This window comes from Hyperolius riggenbachi, chromosome 4, assembly GCF_040937935.1.
Source record: "Hyperolius riggenbachi isolate aHypRig1 chromosome 4, aHypRig1.pri, whole genome shotgun sequence".
Classification (NCBI taxonomy): domain Eukaryota; kingdom Metazoa; phylum Chordata; class Amphibia; order Anura; family Hyperoliidae; genus Hyperolius; species Hyperolius riggenbachi.
In genome coordinates, this window is record NC_090649.1 from 295,031,766 (window position 1) to 295,044,336 (window position 12,571).

General features: G+C 42.7%; 1 long non-coding RNA gene across 1 annotated transcript in view; it reads right to left on the reverse strand.

The window, feature by feature from the left end:
* The window catches only part of LOC137570756 (uncharacterized), a 66,353-nt gene that overhangs the window by 51,648 nt on the left and 2,134 nt on the right, over nt 1–12,571 (reverse strand). The gene's annotated exons all lie outside the window — the stretch shown is intronic.

Consider the following 12,571-nt stretch of genomic DNA (forward strand, 5'->3'; position numbering starts at 1 on the left):
CTAAGCTTAGGAAACATGGAACTGCATGTTCAAACATGTACATTCTCCTGTCTGTAATGCATATGTATTTATTGTGGGGAGGGGGAAATGATTTATATACATTTTAATTAATGTAGAATGCATTATTTATTATTTGAAAATCAGATTCTGCTTTAAGGGTAGTTATACATCCTCCCTTACCTACAAGTGGATTCTTATTGATGGATATTTTTAACCCTACTGATTTTATAATCTTTTTCTAACATTATTGCTCTCGGTGCTGTTTTCCTGAGATACACTCCTGACCATACTCCTGCATTCTACTGGAACAAGTGATCATGTATGGTAAGGTGGTGTGTGGCTACCTTCACTGAGGTTAGATTTTCAAAGTGGGAAGTCCAAACACAGCAGTATCCAACATGGCTCTTTGCAGGTTTATTGTTTCAAATATGCCCTGTAGAGAAGGAAGTAGGGTTACATATTGTGTAGTTTAAGCATCAATTTTTATCTCTTTAATTCAAACACAGATTCATTTAAATTTTGCACCCATTTTAACTGGAGAAAATAAAAGTCCTTCTTGCAAAGTGCATACAAATCATGATTTGGTGACATTTTATTTCAGAAATCAGAATGTGTTTTTTATGCACTTCTTTTTTGTTTCTTCCCAGTAATTAGATCCAAGTGAATCAGCAGGTGATAATAGATAATTCATTGTAAGGCTCTTACACAGCATTGTGAAGCTCTGGCTAGGTTTCCTCTAGTAGGACCAGGCACAACGTGAGGACAGACAAAGTGATAACTAATAGCACTGACTGATATTTTTGTTCAAAGCTTTCAGAAGTTGCAACTGCAGACAACGTAGAGTATGAGCTGATGAGGGAAGCTCTATGTTCTAGCTTCAGTTTCCAGTTACGAGTGTGATGTCACATAAGTCATGTTCTATGAAATCCACTTAAAGGTTTACTTTACAAAAATGTATGTTCTGTCATGGCATCTTTCTCTCTATTATTTGGATATAACTGAAAAACATCTGGGGTCTTATTTAATAAATTACTGTTTTCAAGTTGTAGTTCACTTGCAAAGTTACATACGCATGCCAGAAATGATCATTTGTTAATATTGTTTTTTTCTGATGGATCACTAACAATTATCATACATTTTCCTGGAGTCTCTGTTCTATTCTATGTGTGTGTGTGTGTGGGGGGGGGGGGATGGATGAGCTGGAGGCCTTTTATTATCTTCAGTGAGAATGGAATTACAGTAGAGGTTGTCCTAGCATCTAGGTAATAATTAAAAACAGCAGACATTCAATATACCATACTCTTATGATCAATTTTTTTTTTTTTGCAGTCTTAGCAACATTACTTGGTGCTTTATTTTGAGTATCGTTCTCATGGGCCTATCTAGAGATTCTTTCCTTGGCACTTGGACTAATAGTCGAACTGAAAATTATAATTTTTTTTCAACAAAAGTGCTATTTCCCTTTAAGGTAGGGCAACATCTGTCTCCATATAATGATGACATCAGCCTCTCACATAATGCCCTTATTAGGCAGACCCTGAACTTCACTGCCTAGGCAGCCACTTATAGACACTCAAGAGCTTCTCCTGATTTGTAAATCATACTATAGAATTTGTTGTGATGTGACAATTTTTTTTTTTATAGATGTGAGCAAGGTTTTTATATAATGGGGAATTTGTGTTTATATAACTTTGCCTTGCGAAAGAAAATGTGAAAATAAATATATTGATGATAGAAGTTGTAGGTATAACTTTTGAATTATAATTTTTGAACACTGATGTAACATTCAAATCTTGTATTGATTAACAACTATATTTTTAACAGAGGAAAAAATAGTTATGTTCTTCTTAGGGATCTGATTTCAAAGAAAGAACATTAGATTCAAGCAAGTTGCTTTTTATTTTGTATTTCTTTCCAGCGACGATCAGACTGTTTACGTAAATATGAATTTGATATTTGTTTCCTTGGTGAATTTACTTTGGTGCATTTAGCTTGGTGAAGGTTATATAATGTTAAGCATGGAAAATGAAGCCCTCTGTTCATTCAGATGCCAGGTGTGGTGTAGACAGCCTCAATCGGCACATTTCCTCAGACTGCCCTGCAGATGACCTTAGTGACGGCTCACTGTGAGAGGTTAGTTAGAATATATTTGAATTATTCTTTTCAATGAAGCACAGTTCTACAGGTTGAAGCATTCAAAAATCTCATCTAACTAACTGGATTGAATATTGCAATTTAAATCTTGTTTGCTATTCTTTTTTATTGAAAAACATAACTTTTTTGTTTATAGAATGATGCCATCTAAGAGTTCAGAAATTGTCATTAAGTTGAGGTTGATTAGGAGTCAAGTATATTAATGTGTTCATTGATGAATTTATGGTCAGCTGATTTCCGCTATAAATAGAGTTAATAGTTTTCTACCCTCCTTCCCTGGCATGGTATCCCATGCTGAAATGCGGATGGGTTGGTATATATTTTTAGATGGGCAATATATTTTAAACAGTCTCCATTTGACTTATAAAGGTAATATGAAGACATTGAGAATGAGCTGTTATTTACCACAATCACATACTGTATGTCCTCTCCTCCATTCTTTTTCTTATTGTCTCCCAATAGGGTAGGGTTATTGTGATCTAACCAGTGACTATTGAGACCAGTGGGGGCTAGCATATATGGTTTCCCCTTTCTGATGGCTAGCTGGAGGACATACAGGCTTTTGGTACTTATAAAGTCTCTAAGTAGGAAAAAAAATGTTTTCTGCCTCTCCAAATACCGTAACACCTAATTGCACCTATGACATTTTGATCAAAGGATATCCAAGGTGAATATAAACTGATGAGAAAAACAATTGTTTCTAACTACCTTCTCCTAAAAATGACTTTTTTAGATAACCCACAGTTTTATTTTATATTTAAATCTCGTTTTTAAGTTTTTACTGTTTCGTTGTCTGTGCTCAATGACACCTACATTGAAGTTTGCTAAAGCTCAAATCTATGAATTATTGATGTCATTTACTGACAGGAAAGTATTTTACTTATCAGTGAGGGTTATGCTATAGTCTGACCCAGTTTGACCCGGTCCCAACCCGGATAGAAACTGTCAATTGCATACCTGATATTTAACTCTTTCAAGCAGAGAAAGAAAAAAAGGAACAAAGCATAGTTATTTGTGTGCTTGACACTATACATACACATGTCTATCTCATCATGCCACATGTCACCTCGGTTGTTCTTTACAGTATCTGGTTGTGGATAGGCACACCTTGCCATGGATGTTGGGTGCTCAGCCTTGATGCAGAAGCAACATCGATCCAGTAACAGCAATTCTAGTTCGGCTGGCACACCAGTATTAATAATCAAGCAGTTTTATTGTATGCACAACATGACAATTGTTTCGGGGCCACGGCGGGTCCCCTTCATCAGATAAAGTGCAGACATACGTCTGACATACGTCATATATCTGCACTTTATCTGATGTAGGGGACCCGCCGTGGCCCCGAAAAAATTGTCATGTTGTGCATAAACCGCCATCCTACGCCTTTTAGTTTTCGTTATTTTCGTGATTGAAATTGCGGTGGCCGCAATTTCGATCGCGCAAATAGCAAAAACTAAAAGGCGTAGGATGGCGGTTTATATATCGTTGTAAAGAGGAGAAAGAGAGCTTCGAAATGGTATGCATCTTTCCATAGTTACTGCACTGCTCGGAGTCCCTTTAAGTAGAAATGCAAGAGACAATATATTATTTCCCCCTTTTCCTGCTCTGTGTTTTACAATAAATTAAAGTCTTCACTATATAAAGCAAATCTGTCACAAGCTTGAGTAGAAAAGACTGACCAATAAATAAAGTACCTATCACATTGAACGACTAGCAGAAAAGCTTAGAAGATAAAGATCTTATTGGAAAACTTTACATATATATGCTTTTCTGAAGCCTTCATATCTGGAATAGGTATGGTCGATGAAATACAAATAAGACAAGACAAGACAAGACAAATAACATTTATATCGCGCTTTTCTCCTGGCGGACTCAAAATAATTTCTAGTTGATGAACATTGTATGAAAATGTATAAAGTAGCTGTTGTATTTGACTGCTCACCTTCTTGTGCTCATTATATGTTGCTCTTTAAAAGAGGTTATTTTACCTTCCGGCTTTAGGCCTCATTCACATTAGGCAACGTGTATGGCAGTGCACTCGGGACGCAAGCGCACCTGATCGCACGCCATACGCATTGCTGTGTGTTGTGCTGCTGATCCCTTTCACTACAGTAAATGGGATCAGCGATGCGCTTTGCCAAAAATGCGTGCAGCAGTGCGATAGTGCATTGCACTGTTGCGCAGCATGCATAGTATAAACATCAGAAGTGCTCTCTATGCACTTCTGATGTTTTTGTTGATTGCATACCATACACTCTGCTGAAATGCGCACGGCAGCAAGTATAGAGTGAATGAGCCCTAAGTCTTTTATTGGTTGCCTTTCTGTTGGATAGATTTCAATTCATCTCAGGACAAATGGGCAAATAAAATGTTTGGGTTTTATCTATAGTAGCACATTTTATTTTAAAACTATATAGCGGCAAACTAAGAAATAATGAATGTTATATTTGTTTTTATTTTTATTCCCTTTAAAATGCATATAAAATAAAATAATTCTTAGCAAAAAGTCAAAGAAGGCCTAATTTGTGGCAGAAAAAATGATGCATAGATCATTTAGCTGTGATAAGTAACCATAAAGTTATTGGTGAATGAATAAGAGGAGCATAAAATGTGAAAATTGCCCTAGTTTTAAAGAGTAAAAACCCCAAGTGGTGGTGTTGTTTAATATTTGCACAAATGAGAAGAAAGGTAATAGTGTGGCACATCCCACGAGCATGCGAATCACCTTTGATGATTGCTGCACAGGGTAAAGCTGGTAGACCCACTTTGCACTACAAGTACTTATGTCACTGACGTGTGCTCCGCTATACAAGGCAAGAAGAAAGTTCATCCAACTGGTATACAAAGAATCACAGGAGTGTGTACCTTCCGTCCTTAGATTTATTCAACAATCGTGACATCAATCACATGTGGTAAACTTTTTGTAATTCAAAGTGGCCAATACGGCCTGACAAATGTGCAAATGTTCTTACATATCCTTAAGATGGTGGGTCATCCCAGTGAAGGTGGGTGGTGGGTAAGAAGGCGGCTATGCGACGGCCGTTTTGCGTCTCCTGACGCTTGGTCACGCTGTGAGCCACTAACAATGGAGGTTGTGTGCTTCCGGGGTTAAGACGGGGCACAAGGCTCCGCCCCTGCCGGTTGCGTCATTTCCTCCATGTTGGAGTAGGTTGCGCTGGATACGGGGACGCTATTCGGAGGGTTAGGGGGCGGAAATTCAAGTTCCGTCCCCATCAGAGGACCAACCAATAGGGGGAGTGACCCAGTCACCATGGCTACACACAATGCCTGCAACGCTAACGTACAGTGCACCAATAATTAGGGCACCTGAACTGCGAACCATATTCTATAGGCCCCTTAGCATACATGCTGGCATATTACCCCTTAGGTCTATAGATCCCTCCTAAAAATACGCGTCTCCGCATCCATTACAACAGTGTGTATTTAAAGTGCTACATAATAAAAAACTTTTAAAAACACTTGGGGGCCCAAATTAGACTCTATATAAGGTAATACTATTATTATAGGTCAGGTGGACATCTAGCTCTGAGGCATAGGGTAAAAAATTGAGTAACATATAGTTCTCATAGTATAAAAGAGCATAAAGTACACGTATACATCTCCCTGCGGTTCTTACACTGCTACCTCTCAGGCACCAATAGACACAGAGAACCACTGTTGTTTACCAGTCCCATTACATGGGTATGTATCAAGACCCCATACCCATTAATAAGGGGAAATTTGCATAACATGTAGCCTCAAGGATCCAGCATACAAGCGAGCTCTATTTTGTCATTAAGGCCGGTCTCCCCCTCTTAAAGAATCTCCTGTTTCTCCAGGGCTATAAACCGTAGATTGAATCTTTCAAATGGATGTTCATTTCTCATGTGTTCAATAAGTCGGGTGCAACCCCTTCCTGACTTTATAGAACTCATATGTTCACCAAATCGGATTTGCATTGGTCTAGTAGTCTGTCCTATGTAAAATCAATCACAAGGACATATCAACCCATACACTACAAAATCTGTCTGGCAGGTAAAAAATCCCCTTATTTGCATCAATTCATTTCCCACCCTAACACTCTTCTGAGTTATCAATTTTTTACACCATTTACAATGTCCACATCGAAAATTCCCCATAGGTAGCATAGCACTCAGCCAGTCCTTATTTTTAGGGGAGACGAACTCACAGCTAGTCAACAGATTCCCCAAAGTAGGAGCACGTCTAAAGGCCACTCTCGGGGCACCGTGTAAGATCGGCGCCAATTCAGGATCTCTCTCGATCATAGACCAATTAGAGTGTATGGCCTTCCTAATCTGATCCGCCATCGACGAATAATCAAACGTAAATGTCGTACATACGACATTATTGTAAATTTTTTCCTTTGGTGTCAGTAGCAACCCCCTTGCCTGTTTCCAGGCTCTGAGTCTAGACCTTTTGAGTAGGTCTGCATTGTAACCTCTTCTCTGAAATCTAGCAGTGAGTTCATCCGCCTGTTTGCTGAAATCACTATCTCTGCTGTTATTGCGTCTTAACCTTAAATATTGTCCATAAGGGATGGCTTTTACTACATGTCTAGGGTGGAAGCTTTGTGCGTGAAGAATTGAATTGGTAGCTGTGCTCTTTCTGTAACCTTTCGTAATCAGTTGGTCCCTCTCTACCATTAACTTAATATCCAAAAATGTAACCTCACAATCATTGATCTCTGAGGTGAACTGCATATTCACCTCGGTAATATTTAAATATTGCATGAACTCTTCAAACTCACCTTTAGTCCCCGACCACACCACCAGGACATCGTCCACATACCTGGACCAGCGTCTGACGTGTCTCCTGAAAGGATTCATTTCGGAGAGCACGGCTGACTCCTCCCACGCCCCCAAGAAGAGGTTAGCGTAGGAGCATGCCACGGGGGTCCCCATGGCCGTCCCAGACACTTGATGGTACCAGCTGCGGTCAAACAAAAACGCGTTATGCGTCAATACGGAATTAAGACATTCTAGAATAAATTCAACAAATTTCACATCCTTATTGGTGCGTAAAAGATATTGTCTGACCGCAGCTATTACCATGTCGTGCGGGATCCTGCTGTACAGACTGACCACATCACTTGTGGCCAGACTGTCGCCAGGGACCCACGTGGCACGCTCCACCATCCTTAATACCTCGAGAGTGTCTCTGAGGTAGGATGGCACCCCCTCCAACAGGGGGCGCAGGAGGTGGTCCAAGTATCTGGACAATCTCTCTGTGAGGGACCCACAGCCGGAGACTATGGGTCGTCCCGGCGGTGAGGCCAGGGACTTGTGAAGTTTGGGTATATGGTACCACACTGGTCTCCGTGGATAAAGGGGGAGCAAATCTATGGCCAGTTTTTGTGAGAGGAAACCCAACTCCACACCCTTTCGTAAAAGGGTGTGGAGTTTATTCTGATATCGCGTGGTGTGATCAGAAGGCAAGGGGTGATATATCTCTCTGTCATTTAACTGTCTCATAGCTTCAGTACAATACTGTGCATTGGACATTATGATAAGGTTACCTCCTTTGTCTGCCTTTCTGAGTATCACTTCGCGATTCTTTTTTAGCCAATTCAAAGCTCTCCCCTCCTCCACAGTGAGGTTTGACTCAACCGACTCATAGATCACAGATTTTACATCTCTGAGTGTACATTCAAAAAATGTTCCAAAGTGGAACCTGGAACTGTGGGAAAGGGTTGCACCGACCTACACGCTCTGAACAATCCTACATCACCTACTTCTAGTACCCTAGAGTCCATTTCTTCTTTTTGATCAGTCTCTATTAATAGATCTTCAAGTACCTGTAGAATCTCCTCATCAGTGGGGTTCAACTGCACTGAAGGAAAGAATTCAAGTGTGCTTGTATCATTATCCCCTATTATTTGAGTGAGAGTGGAAAAAAATTCATGGTTAAATGACGGAAGCCCCTCACTTTGTGTCAGCAGGGGGGTAGGATTAAACCCAGTCACTTCTGCATTGACCTTTTGTGTCATTGGGGCATTAGGGAGAATCTGTTGCAGCCGCCCGATATCCATCTCATTTCAGGTAGCTGATTGAGAGGCTTCATCTTTTTTGAATTTCTGTGCAATGACCAGTTTGCGTACCGATTTAAATAAGTCCACAGTAAAGGAGACAAAATCAAAATCTTGTGTAGGGCAAAAATTAAGTCCTTTTTTTCAGGAGTGTATAACATTCAGGTGGTATCTCAACCCCCGAAATATTCACCACCTGCAGATCTTCTTTAATCAATTCTCTGCTTTCCATTTCTTTTTGACTGGTTTGAGAATACTCGATCCTTCCCAACTGACTGCTTTCAATCTTCTTACTAGTTCTTCTCCTTCCTCCTCTTCTGATTCATTTCCCAAAGGGGCTGCTGCACCTGCACATTCTTCTGGCTCACTTACTCCTTTTTTCTTATCTTTATTTTTATTGTATTTCTTTGGATGTCTCTTTTTCACTGGCACTTTGCCTCCTTTTCCTTTTGTGTCTTTACTATCTGACCCCGAATCTGTGGTCCAGTAGCCCTTTGCTCTGAGATTCCTTCTTAATGGAACTTGAGGGCCCCAATTAAAGATCTTTTTCCTATCAAAATCCTCTTTATCCCTATAAAACTTCTTTAATTTCCGAGTTTTAATCTCGTCCTGGATTTTAAGGATCTTATTTTCAATTTTAGAAGTAACTGTGGAAAATTTATCTTTGCTTACTGATGCTTTAACCACTTCACCACTGAGGGGTTTTACCCCTTGAACACCAGAGCAATTTTCACCTTTAAAGGGACACTTAAGTCAAACAAAAAAAATGAGTTTTACTCACCTGGGGCTTCCAATAGCCCCCTGCAGCTGTCCGGTGCCCTCGCCGTCTCCCTCCGATCCTCCTGACCCCGCCGGCAGCCACTTCCTGTTTCGGTGACAGGAGCTGACAGGCTGGGGACGCGAGTGATTCTTCGCGTTCCTGGCCACAATAGCGCCATCTATGCTGCTATAGCATATATCATATACCATATAGCAGCATAGAGGGTGCTAGTGTGTCTGGGAACGCGAAGAATCACTCGCGTCCCCAGCCTGTCAGCTCCTGTCACCGAAACAGGAAGTGGCTGCCGGCGGGGCCAGGAGGATCGGAGGGAGACGGCGAGGGTACCGGACAGCTGCAGGGGGCTATTGGAAGCCCTAGGTGAGTAAAACTCATTTTTTTTGTTTGACTTAAGTTTCCCTTTAAGCGCTCCTTCCATTAATTCGTCTATAACTTTATTATTACTTATCCCAATGAAATGAACTATATCTTGTTTTTTTCACCACCAATTAGGCTTTCTTTAGGTGGGACATTATGCCAAGAATTATTTTATTCTAAATGTGTTTTAATGGGAAAATAGGAAAAAATGTGGGAAAAAATTATTACTTTTCAGTTTTCGGCCATTATAGTTTTTAAATAAAGCATGCTACTGTAATTAAAACCCATGAAATGTATTAAACCATTTGTCCCGGTTATAAAACCATTTAAATTATGTCCCTATCACAATGTTTGGCGACAATATTTTATTTGGAAATAAAGGTGCATTTTTTTCAGTTTTGCATCCATTACTAATTACAAGCCCGCAGTTTATAAAGTAACAGTGTTATACCCTCTTGACATAAATATTTAAAAAGTTCAGTCCCTAAGGTAACTATTTATGTTTTTTTTTTTAATTGTATTTTTTTTTTTATTTACAAAAAAAAAAATAAAAAAATTGGGGAGTGTGGGAGGTAATGAGTTAATTTATTGTGTAAATGTAATGTTTGTTTATGCAAAATGCTTTTAGGGTGTAGTTTACTATTTGGCCACAAGATGGCCACAGTGTGTTTGTTTACATGCGACCTGTAAGCGTCCTTCCGGACGCTTACAGGAAGCAGTAGGAGGCTGGGAGAATCACTATGATCACGCTGTTTCTAATAGAAGCAGCGCGATCATTGCGGGGGCTTAGATCAACGAACGGGAATGGATTTTCCCATTCATTGATCTCCGTGCGAGCAGGCGGCGGCGTGCACGAGCGGCGGGTGCGCGCGCACGAGCGGCGGGAGCGTGGACAGCGGCGGTAGCGCGGAAGGTACAGATTTCTCCGTCCCTGGTTTTTTAGGGGGGAAAAAAGGGACGGAGAAATTCGTACCGCGGGGGTTTAAGTGGTTAAAGTTAGTTTTAGTATCTTGTAATTCATCCGATACTTTATTATATTCTTTTATTGTACGGGCCAAAACGATATTCTGTAACCTCTTAGCTAGATCCAAATAGGCCGTGGTCCATTCATCAACAAAAACAGGGTCCTCTCTATATTCCGAGGGTTCTCTATATGATCTAAAGCCTCTTGCCACTATGCCCACCTTGTTATACCTCTTCAGTGTAGCTACTGTCCAGAAGAGCTTAGTCTCCTGTTCACTGAGTCTCCCCAATCTCAGCTCCAGTACCTTCGCACCCACCTCCTTATTAGCCTGTGTAGACTCGGCTGTGTTGGAGAAGAAATTACCTAAATCCTCTCTGCCTTTAGCCACCTTTTCACTTACTAACATAAGTGAGTCAAAGTCAATTACAAGTGCATCACTCAAGATATCTTCATCAAGGCTCTAATTCTCATTCTCGTTAACTGCAGAAGTCATCATGGGGTGCTCAACACAAAAACAGAAGAAAGAATGCTACACATGCACAAATGAGAAGAAAGGTAATAGTGTGGCACATCCCACGAGCATGCGAATCACCTTTGATGATTGCTACACAGGGTAAAGCTGGTAGACCCACTTTGCACTACAAGTACTTATGTCACTGACGTGTGCTCCGCTATACAAGGCAAGAAGAAAGTTCATCCAACTGGTATACAAAGAATCACAGGAGCGTGCACCTTCCATCCTTAGATTTATTCAACAATCGCAGTGGTTCCCAACCCATGTGCCGCGACACATACATGTGTCGTGGCAGCTTCGGGTATGTGTCGCCGTGTCAGTGCTCTGTCTCCTTCCGCGCTGCTCTGTTGCCCTGCTATGCCTTCCCCTTTCGTTCTGTCCCATTGTAGTTAGTAGAGGACTACAAGAAAATGGCCGCCAGCATCCACATTTGTGGGCAACGGTGGCCATTTTCTTGTAGTCCTTTATCTACTATAGGACGGAACAAAAGGGGAAGGCACTGGCAGAGCGGGGCAACAGAACTGCGCGGAAGATAGCGTCCCGGTTGAGGAGGAGGAGCAGATGGAGAGGCAATCTGCAGGGAGGAGGACAGTGAGTAAGGCACTTTCATGCCACCTCTCTGCAAAAAAATTAAGTAGCTCCCATTCCAGCAGCAACCCCTGGCTGTGAGAGAAGCAGCCCCTCTGCCAGCAGCAACCACCACCAAAATAGCAGCAGCCCCTGTGCCGGCAGCTCCCACTATGCCAGCAGCAGCAAAAGCCACTATGCCAGCAGCCCCCACTATGCCAGCAGCCCCCACTATGCCAGCAGCCCCCCACTATGCCAGCAGCCCCCACTATGCCAGCAGCCCCCACTATGCCAGCAGTCCCCACTATGCCAGCAGCCACCACGCACCAGCAGCCCCCACTATGCCAGCAGCAGCAGCAAAAGCCACTATGCCAGCAGCCCCCACTATGCCAGCAGCCACCACACACAAGCAGCCTCCACTATGCCAGCAGCAGCAAAAGCCACTATGCCAGCAGCCCCCACTATGCCAGCAGCCTCCACTATGCCAGCAGCAGCAAAAGCCACTATGCCAGCAGCCCCCACTATGCCAGCAGCAGCAAAAGCCACTATGCCAGCAGCCCCCACTATGCCAGCAGCCACCACACACAAGCAGCCCCCACTATGCCAGCAGCCCCCACTATTCCAGCAGCCACCACACACAAGCAGCCCCCACTATGTCAGCAGCAGCAAAAGCCACTATGACAGCAGCCCCCACTATGCCAGCAGCATCAAAAGTAACTATGCCAGCAGCCCCCACTATGCCAGCATCCACCACACACAAGCAGCCCCAACTATGCCAGCAGCAGCAAAAGCCACTATGCCAGCAGCCCCCACTATGCCAGCAGTCACCACACACCAGCAGCCCCCACTATGCCAGCAGCAGCAGCAAAAGCCACTATGCCAGCAGCCCCCACTATGCCAGCAGCCACCACACACAAGCAGCCCCCACTATGCCAGCAGCCCTCACTATGCCAGCAGTCACCACACACCAGCAGCCCCCACTATGCCAGCAGCAGCAGCAAAAGCCACTATGCCAGCAGCAGCAAAAGCCACCCACCAGCAGCCCTCACTATGCCAGCAGCAGCAAAAGCCACCCACCCACCAGCAGCTCCCACCATGCCAGCAGCAGCAAAAGCCACTCACCAGCAGCCCCCACTATGCCTGCAGCAGCAAAAGCCACTCACCAGCAGCCCCCACTATGCCAGCAGCAGC